Below are 17,480 nucleotides of genomic sequence, written 5' to 3'. Positions count from 1 at the left end.
GGGTGAAAGAGGTGATTGGTTTCATGAGTCTGACAGCAATACATTGCTTCATATCACTAGTGCAAATTGTGCAGTACTTTGTGCGGGAGGCTGATCAACCAGTCCATTTTGATTATTGCTGCTTGAGTCATCTGCTTGGAAATGCATTTCTGATTGGTACTGATAAATGCCACCTGTAATCATGTCAGTCCATTGCATACTGCCTCCAAACCTAACTCCACTGAAGTTAATAAATGATATTTGGAAATTAGGATTCTACATGTTTATATAACTTATTTATCATGAACAGCCACAAATGAATTTCAAGGTGAACTTCACAGAAAGTAAAATATGTTGTTTAGTTTAGTTTAGTTTAATTTAATAGATACAGCGCGTAAACAGGCCCTTCGGCCCACCGAGCCCACGCCGACCAGTGATCCCCGCACACTAACACTATCCTACACACACTAGGGACAATTTACACTTATACCAAGCCAATTAACCTATAAACCTGTACGTCTTTGGAGTGCGGGAGGAAAGCAATGATCTTGAAGAAGACCCATGCGGGTCAATTTACACACTCGGGACAATTTACAACATACAGCAGCTAATTAACCTACAAACCTGTACGTCTTTGGAGTGTGGGAGGAAACCGGAGAACCCGGAGAAAACCCACGCAGGTCACGGGGAGAACGTACAAACTCCGTACAGACAGCGCCCGTGGTCGGGATGGAACCCGGGTCTCCGGCGCTGTGAGGCAGCGACTCCACTCTTCTGGAGGTCAAATGTAATTCCAAAAGAAAAAAAACTGCAGATGCTGGAAATCCAACACAAAAACACAAACGGCCGGAAGAACTTACGGTGGCGCAGCGGTAGAGTTGCTGCCTCACAGCGCCGGAGACCCGGGTTCCATCCCGACTACGGGTGCTGTCTGTACGGAGTTTGTACCTTCTCCCCGTGACCCGTGTGGGTTTTCTCCGGGGGCTCTGATTTCCACCCACACTCCAAAGACGTGCGGGTTGGTAGGCTAATTGGCTGCTGTATGTTGTAACTTGTCCCTAGTGTGTGTAGGATAGTGGTAGTGTGCGGGGCGATCGCTGGTCGGTACGGACTCGGTGGGCCGAAGGGCCTGTTACCGCGCTGTATCTCTAAAGTCTAAAGTAAACACAGCAGGTCGGCCAGCAGCCGTGGTAAGGATGACGGTTAATTAAAACCAGTGCCTTTTTTGTGGACAATAAAGGGCCGTACACTTGGTTAATAAACACACAGTATGTGCGATGTTGCCAGAAACCAAAAATGGTATTTAACTTTATCAAGATGGCAGTACATTGTACGAGTGTCCATCCTCACCAAAAATAAACCCCTGTTACAACCAATATAAGTGATGAGGCTTGAGTCAAAATCAACCCCAAACGTCACCTATTCCGTCTCTCCACAGATGCTGCCTGACCCGCTGAGTTACTCCAGTACTCTGTGAAACATCACCTATCCATGTTCTCCACAGATGCTGCCTGACCCGCTGAGTTATTCCAGCACTCTGTGAAACGTCATTCCGGGAATTAACCTAGTAAATGGCGGAACTGTCATATGTTGAAAGACTGGAGCGACTAGGCTTGTACACACTGGAATTTAGAAGGATGAGGGGGGATCTTATCGAAACGTATAAGATAATTAAGGGGTTGGACACGTTAGAGGCAGGAAACATGTTCCCAATGTTGGGGGAGTCCAGAACAAGGGGGCACAGTTTAAGAATAAAGGGTAGGCCATTTAGAACTGAGATGAGGAAAAACTTTTTCAGTCAGAGAGTTGTGAATCTGTGGAATTCTTTGCCTCAGAAGGCAGTGGAGGCCAATTCTCTGAATGCATTCAAGAGAGAGCTAGATAGAGCTCTTAAGGATAGCGGAGTCAGGGGGTATGGGGAGAAGGCAGGAATGGGGTACTGATTGAGAATGTTTAGCCATGATCACATTGAATGGCGGTGCTGGCTCGAAGGGCCGAATGGCCTCCTCCTGCACCTATTGTCTATTGTCTATTGTCTAAACCTATGCTGCACGCCCTCAATAGCAAGAATATCCTTCCTCAAATTTGGAGACCAAAACTGCACACAGTACTCCAGGTGCGGTCTCACTAGGGCCCTGTACAACTGTAGAAGGACCTCTTTGCTCCTATACTCAACTCCTCTTGTTATGAAGGCCAACATTCCATTGGCTTTCTTCACTGCCTGCTGTACCTGCATGCTTCCTTTCAGTGAGTGATGCACTAGGACACCAAGATCTCGTTGTACTTTCCCTGTTCCTAACTTGACACCATTCAGATAATAATCTGCCTTCTTATTCTTTCCACCAAAATGGATAACCATACACCTATCCACATTAAACTGCATCTGCCATGCATTCGCCCACTCACACAACCTGCCCAAATCACCCTGCAACCTCATAGCATCTTCCTTCTTCTAATTTTCCACATCTCAGTCCTAAATGGCCGACCCCTTATTTACCTCTGAAGGTAGACACAAAATGCTGGAGTATCTCAGCGGGTCAGGCAGCATCTCTAGAGAGAAGGAATGGGTGACGTTTCGGGTCGAGACCCTTCTTCTGATCTCTGCTTTGATCTGGGCTGCAAACTGTAAGTGTAACTTCATTTCATTCCTCTGCCTTAAGTTGCTTTGGCGAAACCTGACTGTTTAATTTTCATAATTTATGCTTTAAACCATGTGCTTCAACAAAGCTTATTTATAAATAAGAAGAAAGCTCTTTAAAGCTATTTACTGTAATGTGAAATTGGCACTGGTCGCAAAGTATCATGGTGTACACGAAACTCAAAGCAATAATAGCCACAGAGTTGGAGAATGATTTCAGGGGAACTTTGTTCAACTTCAAAGCTGATTAAAATAGTGGAGTTTCTGCATTTGACAATATTGCAGATTTCAACATTGATAAAAACATAGAAAATAGGTGCAGGAGAAGGCCATTTGGCCCTTCGAGCCAGCACCGCCATTCATTGTGATCGTGGCTGATCATCCACAATCAGTAACCCGTGCCTGCCTTCTCCCCATATCCCTTGATTCCGCTAGCCCCTAGAGCTCTATCTAACTCTCTTTTGAATTCATTCAGTGAATCGGCCTCCACTGCCTTCTGTGGCAAAGAATTCCACAAATTCACAACTCTCTGGGTGAAAAGTTTTTTCTCACCTCGGTTTTAAATGGCCTCCCCTTTATTCTTAGACTGTGTGGCCCCCTGGTTCTGGACCCCCAACATTGGGAACATTTTTCCTGCAAAAAGTTTTGTAAATAATGGTAATGAGGCTTAAAACTGACAGTGAACAAATAAAATTATAGTTTTGGTCTCCTAATTTGAGGAAGGACATTCTTGCTATTCAGGGAGTGCAGCGTAGGATCACCAGGTTAATTCCACTGACATACGATGAAAGAATGGATCGACTGAGCTTATATTCACTGGAATTTAGAAGGGGATCTTAAAGAAACATATAAATTTCTTTAGGGATTGGACAGGCTAGATGCAGGAAAAATGTTCCCCATGTTGGGGGAGTCCAGAACCAAGGGTCAGAGTTTAAGAATAAGGGGTAGGAGTCACACTTTATGAATAAGGGGTCGGCCATTTAGGACTGAGATGTGGAAAATCATTTTCACCCAGAGAGTTGTGAATCTGTGGAATTCTCTGCCACAGAAGGTAGTGGAGGCCAATTCACTGGATGTTTTCAAGAGAGAGTTAGATTTAGCTCTTCAGGCTAAGAGAATCGAGGGATATGGGGAGAAGGCAGGCACGGGTTACTGATTTTGAATGATCAGCCATGATCACAATGAATGGCGGTGCTGGCTCGAATAGACAATAGACAACAGACAATAGGTGCAGGAGGAGGCCATTCGGCCCTTCGAACCAGCTCCACTATTCAATGTGATCATGGCTGATCATTCTCAATCAGTACCCCGTTCCTGCCTTCTCCCCATACACCCTGACCACTATCCTTAAGAGCTCTATCTAGCTCTCTCTTGAATGCATTCAGAGAATTGGCCTCCACTGCCTTCTGAGGCAGAGAATTCCACAGATTCACAACTCTCTGACTGAAAAAGTTTTTCCTCATCTCAGTTCTAAATGGCCTACCCCTTATTCTTAAACTGTGGCCCCTGGTTCTGGACTCCCCCAACATCGAATGGCCTACTGCACCTATTTTCTATGTTTCTATGTTACTAGAGATGAAACAAGCATTGCTAATCCTGCAACCAAGTACTGTGGGAATTTGTTGTGATCACTGCACAGCACACAGAAGGGGGTGCAATGTAAATTTTAGCGCCATTAGTATTTTCTTCATGTGAAGTATTCTGTGCGACTGAATATTGCTTCAGTCAGCAGAAAACACCAGCATCAAACAAATGAGAGTTCACAAGATAATTGTGAACAGATGCCTGTTTTCAACTTATCTATTTAAAACGTCATCCTATCCGGGCCTCTCAGGCAAGGAGACGGAATGGAAATTATTCTGGGGTTCTTTGCAATGCTTGTTCAGTTTCCACAGTCCATTCTGTGGACCCGCAACTTTCTTTTAAAACGTCCCTTCGTGTCAATGTCTCTTTGTCTTACCCGATCACACACTTTCTCAATGAAAGAAATCGATTGAAGATATATTTTTGTCCTAGACGTTATATATCTAAAAAGAAAATCTCAATGAACTACCGTAAACACTAAAGGCATCCTTTTTGAAAAAATTTTTGGCCTCATTTAAATTTCTGCCAAAAGTTTTAACTTATAATGTTTACTCGAGAACTAAGGTTGCAGCTACATTACAGGGCACAGCTTTGAGGTGAGAGGGGCAAGTTTTTTTACACAGAGGGTGGTGGGGGCCTGGAACGCCCTGCCAGGGGTGGTGGTGGATGCAGATACGATAGTGGCGTTTAAGAGGCTTTTGGACAACCACATGGATATGCAGGGAATGGATCACACGCTGGTAGATAAGAATTGGTCTTGACGTCATGTTCAGCACGGACATTGTGGGACGAAGGGCCTGTAGGTTTGCCAAGTTTCTCACTCCTAAATAAGGGACAAAAGGTGACGTCACTGCCCCGCGCCCCACGTGACCTCACCCAGCCAGCGGCCACGTGCACCCGCCCCACCAATGGCGGCTGCCCGGGCCAGGAGGCGGGTTGCTACGCAACCTCCATTAGGCGGCGCCCGGGCCTCCGGGCCCACACTGTCCGGGCTTACAGTGTCCGGGTCTACAGCGGCCCTCGGGCCTACACCGTCCGGGCCTACAGTGTCCGGGCCTACACTGTCCGGGCCTACACTGTCCGAGCCTACACTGTCCGGGCCTACACTGTCCAGGCCTACACTGTCCGGGCCTACAATGTCCAGGCCTACAGTGTCCGGGTCTACAGTGGCCCCCCGGCCTACACCGTCCGGGTGTACAGTGTCCGGGCCTACACTGTCCGGGCCTACACTGTCCGGGCCTACACTGTCCGGGCCTACAGTGTCTGGGTCTACAGCAGCCCCCGGGCCTACACCGTCCGGGCCTACAGCGGCCCCGGGCCGAGAGCGTCCAGGCCTACAGCGGCCCCAGGGCCTAATACGGGACAAGGGCGGTCCCGTACGGGACAAACCAATTTACGCCCAAAATACGGGATGTCCCGGCTAATCCGGGACGTTTGGCAACCCTATGCTCCTGTGCTGTATGTAACGTTGTACTGTTCTGCGTTCTACCGTATAAGGGATGCAAATTGTTTGCTGCCAAGTTTTGGTTAGTTTAACCTGGTTGTAACGAGAGAAACAGCTTTCACAGAAACAGGAGATGAAGTTGAACAGTTGCCTCCTGCTCCTGGCCAAAACATTCTGACAAAATCCAAAGATTGCAGCCACATTTATTCAGCCTGATGACACGCAGAGTGAAAGAAAACGCAAACAATGCAATTCCTGATCCTTTTATTTTTTGCAAAGGTCTGATAAATGCAGGCGGAGAGCCGATGTTGATGGCACCTAGCCACACTGGATGCGTGCAGCTGTGACAGGTCAATGTGTTCTGCATTCCAACAACATATCCACACCCCCATCCACAGACGGTTGCCTTAAACGCTTGTGACATTGAGGCAGCTTTTGATTTTCAGCTCAAAACACGTGTGCAACCAAACAAAATCAGTGCAGTATCTTTGCCTGAAAAGGCGCAGCGGTAGAGTTAGACAATAGGTGCAGGAGGAGGCCATTCGGCCCTTCGAGCCAGCACCGCCATTCAATGTGATCATGGCTGATCATTCTCAATCAGTACCCCGTTCCTGCCTTCTCCCCATACCCCCTGACTCCGCTATCCTTAAGAGCTCTATCTAGCTCTCTCTTGAATGCATTCAGAGAATTGGCCTCCACTGCCTTTTGAGGCAGAGAATTCCACAGATTCACAACTCTCTGACTGAAAAAGTTTTTCCTCATCTCCGTTGTAAATGGCCTACCCCTTATTCTTAAACTGTGGTCCCTGGTTCTGGACTCCCCCAACATTGGGAACATGTTTCCTGCCTCTAACGTGTCCAACCCCTTAATAATCTTATGAGCTGCTGCCTCACAGCGCCAGAGACCCAAGTTAGTGAGCACTTTATTTCCCTACAGGTTCCAAACACTCATTATGTGGTGTTATGATTATTTTGTGATGTTTGACTGACTATTTTATATATTCCTGCTTTGTGGAGAAGGGACCGGACAATAATGAAGAAAAATGTTTCTGAAACTATATGTATGTAAATAATTTGCATTACACTCTCTGCAGTGCTTAACTTGATAAGTCAACACTATCACGGTGGTGCAGCGGTAGAGTTGCTGCCTTAGAGACCCGGGTTCCATCCCCACTACGGGCGCTGTCTGTGCGGAGTTTGTACGTTCTCCCCGTGACACGTGTGGGTTTTCTCCGGGTGCTCCGGTTTCCTCCCACACTCCAAAGACGTGCGGGTTTGTAGGTTAATTGGCTTGGTAGAAATGTAAATTGTCCCTAATGTGTGAGTAGGATAGAAACATAGAAACATAGAAAATAGGTGCAGGAGGAGGCCATTCGGCCCTTCGAGCCTGCACCGCCATTCAATATGATCATGGCTGATCATCCAACTCAGTAACCTGTACCTGCCTTCTCTTCATACCTCCTGATCCCTTTAGCCACAAGGGCCACATCTAACTCCCTCTTAAATATAGATAGCATTAGGATCGCTGGTCAGTGCGGACTCAGCGGGCCGAAGGGCCTGTTTCCGTGCTGTATCTCTAAACTAAACTAAACTACATTAAAAGAGAACTCAGGGGCCCAGGTCTTTGGGCCAACAGGAAGAACATTTTTCTGATGGATTATGTTAAACCAGCGCTGTGCATGGTGGTCAGTTTTGATCGACACGCGCACTGGCTTCTCACAGCGCAAGGTCAACATTCGAGGCCAAATCAACGAGGTGACCTCTCCCCCTTTATGCTGCCTAACACGTGCCCGTCAGCGGCACAAGCGACACGCCGTGGGAAAGCCACACGGAGTGGACAGAATTAGGCCGCCGCACTGAACACCACAGCCCCACCCGGCTCGGACACGCCCCGCAAAGAGTGGGCCGCCCTGAACCGGCTCCGTACAGGGGTCGGCCGGTCCAACGCCAACATGCATCGCTGGGGGCTGCGTCCATCAGCAGCCTGCGTGCGTGGAGCTGACCAGCAAACAGCGCAGCACGGCATTATCGACTGCACTGTCCTCCGTCCCCCTGGTGGAGGAGTAGACCTCATGTCCCTCGGCAACAGCACGCTGCACTGGCTACAGCGCCTGGAGGGCATTACATAACTTCTGCTGCCTCAAACGCAAGAAGAAGAAGAAGAATCTAATAATAGTCGAGGAGATGAAAGCAGCCGCAGTCATTCCTCTGGACTAGCGAGGGTTGACTTTTGTTGACTGCACAAGAACAGTCTAATGCAGATAACTGGGAAATGCCACTGAGATCATAATAATAATCATAATCACAATCATACTTTATTAGCCAAGTACGTTTTGCAACATACGAGGAATCTCATTTGCCGTACAGTCATAACAATAAAAAGCAACAGGACACACAAAATACATTTTAACATGAACATCCCCCACAGTGACTCCTCCACATTCCTCACTGTGATGGAAGGCGACAAAAAAGGTTTAGTATCTTCCCTTCCTTGTCCTCCAGCGGTCGGGGGCCTCGAGCCTTGCGTTGACAGGACGATCTTGGCTCCCGTAGCCGGCGGTCAGGCTCTCCGTATCGGGGCGATCCAACTCCTGCATTGGGGGGGAGGGATTCTCATCTCCCCGTGCCGGGCGATCGGACCTGGGTCGGGACTGGCCGAAAACCTTCTGCAATTTGCAGCTCCATACGTCAGTCTCTACCCGAGACTGCAAGCTCCTCGTTGTTAAAGTCTATCCTTTTCCAAACATTGTACAGAAGGCAAATCTCTTCACCACTCTTTAGACCCTAGACTTTAGAGATGCAGCGTGGAAGCAGGCCCTTCGGCCCACCGAGTCTGTACCGGCCCACTGATCACCCCGTAGGCTAGCACTATCCTACACACACTAGGGACAATTTTACAATTTTTACCGAAGCCAATTAACCTACAAACTTGTACATGTTTGGAGTGTGGGACGAAACCGGAGCACCCGGAGAAAACCCACGCAGGTCACGGGAAGAACGTGCAAACTCCGTACAGACAGCACCCGTAGTCAGAATGTAACCCGGGTCTCTGGCGCCGTGAGGCAGCAACTCTACCGCTGTGCCACCGTGACGCTCCAGCCTCTCTGGAGAACATGGGTGGTGACGTGATTTGATTACGCTGCACACTTTCAACGTAAAACAATAGTGTTAAACAAGACCACTATTTACAGGTTTCATAGAAACATAGAAACATAGAAAATAGGTGCAGGAGTAGGCCATTCGGCCCTTCGAGCCTGCACCGCCATTCAATATGATCATGGCTGATCATCCAACTCAGTATCCCGTACCTGCCTTCTCTCCATACCCGCTGATCCCTTTAGCCACAAGGGCCACATCTAACTCCCTCTTAAATATAGCCAATGAACTGGCCTCAACTACCTTCTGTGGCAGAGAATTCCACTGATTCACCACTCTGTGTGAAAAAAAACTTTCTCATCTCGGTCCTAAAAGACTTCCCCCTTATCCTTAAACTGTGACCCCTTGTTCTGAACTTCCCCAACATCGGGAACAATCTTCCCGCATCCAGCCTGTCCAACCTCTTAAGAATTTTGTAAGTTTCTATAAGATCCCCCCTCAATCTTCTGTACTGCTGGAGAAACTCAGCGGGTCAGGCAGCATCTGTGGAGAACATGGAAAGGTGATGTTTCACAGAGTGCTGGAGTAACTCAGCGGGTCAGGCAGCATCTATGGAGAACATGGATAGGTGACGTTTCACAGAGTGCTGGAGTAACTCAGCGGGTCAGGCAGCATCTGTGCAGAAAAAGATTAGGTGATGTTTCGGGTCGAGACCCTTCTTCAGACTGAGAGTCAGGGGAAAGGGAAATGAGAGATATAGACGGTGATGTAGAGAGAGATGCAGAACGAATGAATAATAGATGTGCACAAAAGTAGCGATGTTAAAGGAAACAGGCCATTGGTAGCTGTGTACGAGATGAGAACGTGTAGGACAGTGAGACTCAACAAGACGACTTCGAACATGGTATCACTTGGGTGGGGCAGGGATGGAGGGAGGGGGATGCAAAGGTTAGTGAAATCAATGTTCATACCGCTGGGCTGTAAGCTGACAGTGGAGGAGGCCCAGGTCAGAAAGGTCAGTGTGGGAATGGGAGGGGGAAATGAAGTGTTTGGCAACTGGTAGATCAGATAGGTCCAGGCAGACTGAGCGAAGTGTGTGTAGGATAGTATTAATATGCAGGGATCGCTGGTCGGCGCGGACCCGGTGGGCCGAAGAGCCTGTTTCCACGCTGTATCTCTAAACATTTAAGAAACAGTCAGACAGATACATGGATAGGACAGGTTTGGAGGGATATGGACCAAACGCGGGCAGGTGGGACTAGGTGGGACAGGTGGAACGCGGTACTGATTGAGAATGATCAGCCACGATCACGTTGAATGGTGGTGCTGGCTCGAAGGGCCAAATGCCCTCCTCCTGCACCTATTGTCTATTGTATCTATTGTAGATGGGACACGTTGGCCGGTGTGGGCAAGTTGGGCCGAAGGGCCTGTTTCCACGCTGTATCCCTCTATGACTCTATGACACTCTTCCAGCGTAAAACAATCGCGTTAAACATGATGACTGTTCACAGGGTTGGTTTTCAATTTTCTCATTAACACTGTGAGCATTGCTCATGCTTACAATGAATGGAGAAGACAGATTGATGCTCTGCAGTGCCTTTTTATGAGCTGTTAAAGATAGCTCAGATTCATTGCTGCCACATCTATATCAAATATTGTGTCATATCCACGCTGATATTTGATGGTGTAATTATAAAAAGCTTTCATGAATTACACATTGCTTTTCCCCGCACTGTGCAGAGAGACACCCCGCTTAGTTTTCGTGTGTTGCTTGTTCATCTGTGCCATCTTCATAACATCCCTCACACCATTAGTCGGTGAATATTTTCACTTCCAGCAGAATCCATCCACGTTGTAAATTCCAAACATTTCAGTCGCCCTTCAGTAAGCAGCGAGACACTAACATGCCAGCAAATAAACATGAGCTGTTTATGGAAGACATGAGCCGCACAATTTATGTACATTCTGGAATCAGACAGCCATTGTGCTTCATTGTATTAACCAGCATGGTGGCGCAGCGGTAGAGTTGCTGCCTCGCAGCGCCGGAGACCCGGGTTCCATCCCGACTACGGGCGCTGTCTGTGTGGAGTTTGTACGTTCTCCCCGTGACCTGCGTGGGTTTTCTCCGAGATCTTCGGTTTCTTCGCACACTCCAAAGAGTTTGTAGGTTAATTGGCTTGGTAAATGTAAATTGTCCCTTGTGTGTGTGTGTGTGTGTGTGTGTGTGTACGTGTGTGTGTGTGTGTGTGTGTGTGTGTGTGTGTGTGCGCAGGGTAGTGTTAATGTGCGGGGATCGCTGGTCGGCGAGGATTCGGTGGGCCGAAGGGCCTGTTTCCACGGCGTGTCTCTAAACTAAGCTAAAAACGAAACCAGCAGTGTGGTTTGATAAATATCTGTTTCACCGATGATATTGTGCACTGTCCTTGATGACTGGAACTAATCAGCGTTTCTTAATTACCTATGTGTGGAAATCTGTCCAAGCAAAACTATGGCTTCAGAGTTGGTGATAGATGTCTCTTTTACCGACCATTTATAAAGAGTTCATTAAAGGACCTCAGGCACAGTTGGCTTGTTCCATTACACTCCCCAGTGATAAAGTCCTTGGCTTTTATTACATGTGAAAATTAAAGCAAACCCGATGCCATCTCTGCAGAAACTAGGAACTGCAGATACTAGTATCCAACAAAAAAGACACCAAGTGCTGGAGTTACTCAGCGGGTCAAGAGACAAGGGTCAAGAGTGTTTTACTGCCATGTGTACCAGATAGAACAAGGACGTTCTCACTTGCAGCAGCACAACACAATATGTAAACATAGTGCACTGTAAATAATCTATTAAACCAGAAAACAAAGTTCAGTGTGGGCAGCATCTCTGGAGAACATGGCAATTCAAACGCTATGGGGAGAAGGCAGGAGAATGGGGTTGAGAGGGAAAGATTGTCCCTAGTGTGTGTGTGTAGGATAGTGTTAGTGTGCGGGGATCGCTGGTCGGCGCGGACCCGGTGGGCCGAAGGGCCTGTTTCCGCGCTGTATCTCTAAGTTTAAACTAAGCTAAAAACAAAGAATTTCACTGTGCCTAGGTACACATGATAATAAAGTTTCATTGAGTCATTGAAGTGATGAAACAAATTGACAAACTAAGTAGTCCGACATCAGTAAGACATGTTTCTGGGAGCTGGGCAGAACAACGTTTACTGATGAGATCTTCATGTGAATTTTTCCTAATGAGAAAATTATTTCACCTTCTGACATTCTGGCTTGGGTCTAATTATAAAATCCTCTTCAGAACTTCTGTGACTTTTGATATGCTAATCACCTTGTGGTTGAAGGTGATTGCTGATCTGAAATGTTATCCTAATTCATTTAGGAAAGTGAATGTTTTGGAAGTATGCTTGCGATGTTGGCAAGGGACAGGCTGAAGTTGATCTAGCTAGGCTGGACGAAGCTGCCGGACAAATCAGTGTGTCGTTTCTTTCATCTGTCGATGGCAGGAGAAACACTAAAAGTGAATTTCAAAGTGCAGTTTCAAAAATCACACATTTTTTAAAAACAAAGTTTTTTAACAGCTTTTTTTCCCAGGAGTAGTAGCTCTACTCAATAACCAAAGGTCTGTGCAGGTACTCCTCAGTTCTGATGGAGTTCCGTTCCGAGAAACCCATCGGAAACCGAAAGAATCGTAAGTCGAAATGCATTGAAAACGCGCGATCACGTGGCCGGAAGCGAGCGGCGGTGGCGGCTCGCTACGAGTCCCTGCCGTTTGCACCATCGCAAAGTCAAACTATCGTAAGTCGAATCATCGTAAGCCGGGGAACATCTGTAGTCTCTTTTTGCTCTGGTATATTTCACTCACATGTTTAAACCGTAAGGTTGTATTCTTAATGTTTTTATGTTAGACAATAGACAATAGGTGCAGGAGGAGGCCATTCGGCCCTTCGAGCCAGCACCGCCATTCAATGTGATCATGGCTGATCATTCTCAATCAGTACCCCGTTCCTGCCTTCTCCCCATACCCCCTGACTCCGCTATCCTTAAGAGCTCTATCTAGCTCTCGAATGCATTCAGAGAATTGGCCTCCACTGCCTTCTGAGGCAGAGAACTCCACAGATTCACAACTCTCCGTTGTGCTTTATTCTTAATTGTTTACTGTGTGTTCATGTTGTTACTTGCGAGCGGAGCACCGAGGCACATTCCTTGTATGTGCATATGGGTCTCTGATGACGCCGGCTGTCTTTTTGAGGCAGTGACTCCGGTAAATCCCTTCGATGGTGGGGAGGGAGGTCGGAGCCGGTGATGGACCGGGCAGTGACCACAACCTTTTGCAGTCTTTTCCGCTCCTGAACGTTCAAGTTGCTGAACCAGGCCATGATACAACCAGTCAATATGCTCTCCACTCTACACCAGTAGAAGCTCAAGAGAATCCTCTCTGACGTACCGAATCCCCTTGATCTTCTCAGGAAGTAGAGGTGTTGATGTGCTTTATTTATAATTGCATCAGTGTGCTGAATCCAGGAAAGATCTTCGGAAATATGCACGCACAGGAATTTGATGTTTTTGACTCTCTCCACCATCGTCCCGTTGATAGAAACAGGATTGTGGGTCCTCACATCCGTGTAGTAAGGGGATGCAGATGCCCGTTTACACCGAAGATAGACACAAAATGCTGGAGTAACTCAACGAGACAGGCAGCGTCCCTGGAGAGAGGGAATGGGTGACGTTTTGTGTCTGTCTTCAGTCAATTTTAGCCTCTTACTTCACTTGGAGTTGCCTGACAAGAATATATTTGTTCTTCATTAACAGCTTGGCGTGATTTTGATTTGCTAAGTTTCTGCAGTGCACAAGCTCCTGCCTTGACTTCAAAATCAATTTCAGGTTAAAGATTCAATCACAAGTAAAATACTTTTTCCATCATGTTGCAGCACCTTTAATAACCAGACAGCTGAACGATTTTTTAAAACGCTTTCAAATACATAAGGCGAGACAGGAACACGGTGAAGGCAGATTGCTTGACATTTTACCTTTTGTTTGTGTAGGATTTTTGCAGTTTAACATCTTATGGGATAGTCATAATAGTCACAGAGCTATGAAGTGTGGAAACAGGCCCTTTGACCCAAACATGTCCATGCCGACCAACATGCCCCATCGAAGCTAGTCCCATTTAGTCATACAGTCATGCGGGTCTGAAGAAGGGTCTCGACCCAAAACGTCACCCATTCCTTCTCTCCAGAGATGCTACCTGTCCTGCTGAGTTACTCCAGCACTTTGTGGCTATCTTTGGGTCAATTAGTCCATGCCAACAGAGGTGCCTCATCTAAGCTAGACCCACAAGCCAGCATTTGGCCCACATTCTCTAATCACTTCCAATCCATGTACTTCTTCCAAGTGTCTTTTAAATGTTATTGTTTGTCTGAGTAGGCATATATCCTAACACTCATCTCGTCGAGAGAATCAGGAGTGTTTGCTTGTCATACATCTGACAGAGTATGCGTTACCCGCTGAGTTACTCCAGCACTCTGTGAAACGTCACCTATCCATGTTCCCCACAGATGCTGCCTGACCCAGAGTTATTCCAGCACTCTGTGAAACGTCACCTATCCATGTTTTCCACAGATGCTGCCTGACCCGCTGAGTTACTCCAGCACTCTGTGAAACGTCACCCATCCATGTTCTCCACAGATGCTGCCTGACCCGCTGAGTTACTCCAGCAGTCTGTGAAACGTCACCTATCCATGTTCTCCACAGATGTTGCCTGGCCCGCTGAGTTACTCCAGCACTCTGTGAAACGTCACCTATCCATGTTCTCCACAGATGCTGCCTGTAGCGGCACGGTAGCGCAGCGGTAGAGTTGCTGCTTTCAGCGAATGCAGCGCCGGAGACTCAGGTTCGATCCTGACTACAGGTGCTGCACTGTAAGGAGTTTGTACGTTCTCCCCGTGACCTGCGTGGGTTTACTCCGAGATCTTCGGTTTCCTCCCACACTCCAAAGACGTACAGGTATGTAGGTTAATTGGCTGGGTAAATGTAAAAATTGTCCCTAGTGGGTGTAGGATAGTGTTAATGTACGGGGATCACTGGGCGGCACGGACTTGGAGGGCCGAAAAGGCCTGTTTCCGGCTGTATGTATATGATATGACCCGCTGAGTTACTCCAGCATTTTGTGCCTATATTCGGTATAAACCAGCATCTGCAGTTCATTTTTATTACAAACAGTAAGCTCTTTCAATCTTTTTTATTGATGATTCCATCATTTTTTTTCCTGTCTTTTGTTCCTTGAGTCTGTGATTGAAGATTACTGTGAACCCATTGTCCAGGCTCTCGATATCTTTGCACATCACACTGCAGATGCTGCCCAGTGGTTTGGCTGTGGAGAATATTGGAGGGAAGCCTGATCTCGTCCTCCACCACATCCCCACATAGGCACCCTCCAGCAAAGCCTGATTAGCAGCAGACCTTCCAACCAGCATCTCTCCGTTCTGGAAACACTGCAGATGCTGGAACCTTGAGCAAGACACAGAGTGCTGGAGTAATTGTTGGAGTGCTGGAGACAGCATTGTTGGAGAAACATGGATAGGTGACGTTTCAATAGACAATAGACAATAGACAATAGGTGCAGGAGGAGGCCATTTGGCCCATCGAGCCAGCACCGCCATCGAATATGATCATGGCTTATCATTCTCAATCAGTACCCCGTTCCTGCCTTCTCCCCATACCCCCTGACTCTGCTATCCTTAAGAGCTCTATCTAGCTCTCTCTTGAATGCATTCAGAGACTTGGCCTCCACTGCCTTCTGAGGCAGAGAATTCCACAGATTCACAACTCACTGACTGAAAAAGTTTTTCATCATCTCCGTTCTAAATGGCCTACCCCTTATTCTTAAACTGTGGCCCCTAGTTCTGGACTCCCCCAACATTTGGAACATGTTTCCTGCCTCTAACGTGTCCAACCCCTTAATAATCTTATACGTTTCGATAAGATCTCCTCTCATCCTTCTAAATTCCAGTGTATACAAGCCTAGTCGCTCCAGTCTTTCAACATATGATAGTCCCGCCATTCCGGGAATTAACCTGGTAAACCGACGCTGCACGCCCTCAATAGCAGGTCGGGAGAAGGGCCCAGACCCAAAATATCACCTGTCCATGTTCGGCAGAGATGCTGCTTGACCCGCTGAGTTACTCCAGGTCTTTGTGTCTATTTTTAAGTCGCCCTGGTATGTTTTGGGTTGAGAAAATGATGATGACAGGTGTATATTACAAATTGATCCACTCATGTACCTGTGCAAGCAAGAGTTTCTGCCACCCTCACTTGGCCTTGTCTAGATTGGCAGATTCTTGATTAGTACGGGTGACAGGGGTTACGGGGAGAAGGCACGAGAATGGGGTTAGAAGGGAGAGATAGATCAGATTGAATGGTGGAGTGGACTTGAAGGGCTGAATGGCCTCATTCTGCAACTAGAACTTATGAAGGTGGGACTCAGTCCCCACACAACAAGGTTGCGCCTCGGATCTCTCTGCAGTTGCCCAGTGATGGTCAGGTGATCATGTAGATGAGGGATGGGCTTGTCGCTCATACCCACATTCAAAGAGCAAAACGCAAAGAAAAATCAATTGCGACTGTCAGACTCGTTCATGTGCTTTGTGCAGGAGGACTTGCACTTGTCAGAACCAATCAATCAAAGGTTGCTTTACTTCCATGCATCGTTTGGCTTGGACATGAACAGGTACTGCAGGTACAAATGGACGGGAAGCTGCCAGGATTCACGATTACACGTACCTTCATTCATCGTTTGACTGCACTGAGTTATGAAACATACAAACATAGAAAATAGGTGCAGGAGGAGGCCATTTTACCTCTTCGAGCCAGCACCGCCATTCATTGTGATCATGGCTGATCGTCCACAATCAATAATCCGTGCCTGCCTTCTCCCCATATCCCTTGAGTCCGCTAGCCCCTAGAGCTCTATCTAATTCTCTTTTAAATTCATCCAGTGAATTGGCCTCCACTGCCCTCTGTGGCAGAGAATTCCACAAATTCACAACTCTCTGTGTGAATTTTTTTTTGTCCAATCTCAGTTTTAAATGGCCTCCCCTTTATTCTTAGACTGTGTGGCCCCTGGTTCTGGATTCCCCCAACATTGGGAACATTTTTCCTGCATCTAGCTTGTCCAGTCCTTTCATAATTTTATACGTCTCTATAAGATACCCTCTCATCTTTCTAAACTCCAGTGAATACAAGCCCAGTCTTTCCAATCTTTCCTCATATGACAGTCCCGCCATCCCGGGGATTAACCTGGTGAACCTACGCTGCACTGCCTCAATAGCAAGGACGTCCTTCCTCAAATTAGGAGACCAAAACTGCATATAATACTCCGGATGCGGTCTCACCTGGGCCCTACACAACTGCAGAAGGACCTCTTTACTCCTGTACTCAAATGAGTCAATCAGTCACTGAGTCATCCAGCATGGCCCCAGCTCATCCCTGCTGACCAATGTGCTCCATCTACACCATTTGCCTGCCTTTGACCCAATTCCCTCTATACCTTGTCTATCAAAGTACCCGGCCTAATGCCTCCTAAATGTTGTTATAGTCACTGCCCCAACTACCCACCGACCCCATGCCAACCAACAATCATCCCCCGTACACTAGTTCTATCACACACATCAATTTAGTTCAGAGATACAGCGCGGAAACAGGCCCTTCGGCCCACCGGGTCCGCGCCGACCAGCGATCCCCGCATACTAACACTA

The sequence above is a fragment of the Rhinoraja longicauda genome, chromosome 13, assembly GCF_053455715.1.
Source record: "Rhinoraja longicauda isolate Sanriku21f chromosome 13, sRhiLon1.1, whole genome shotgun sequence".
NCBI lineage: Eukaryota > Metazoa > Chordata > Chondrichthyes > Rajiformes > Arhynchobatidae > Rhinoraja > Rhinoraja longicauda.
The sequence above is the reverse complement of the archived record's forward strand: the minus strand, read 5'-3'. Positions refer to the sequence as shown.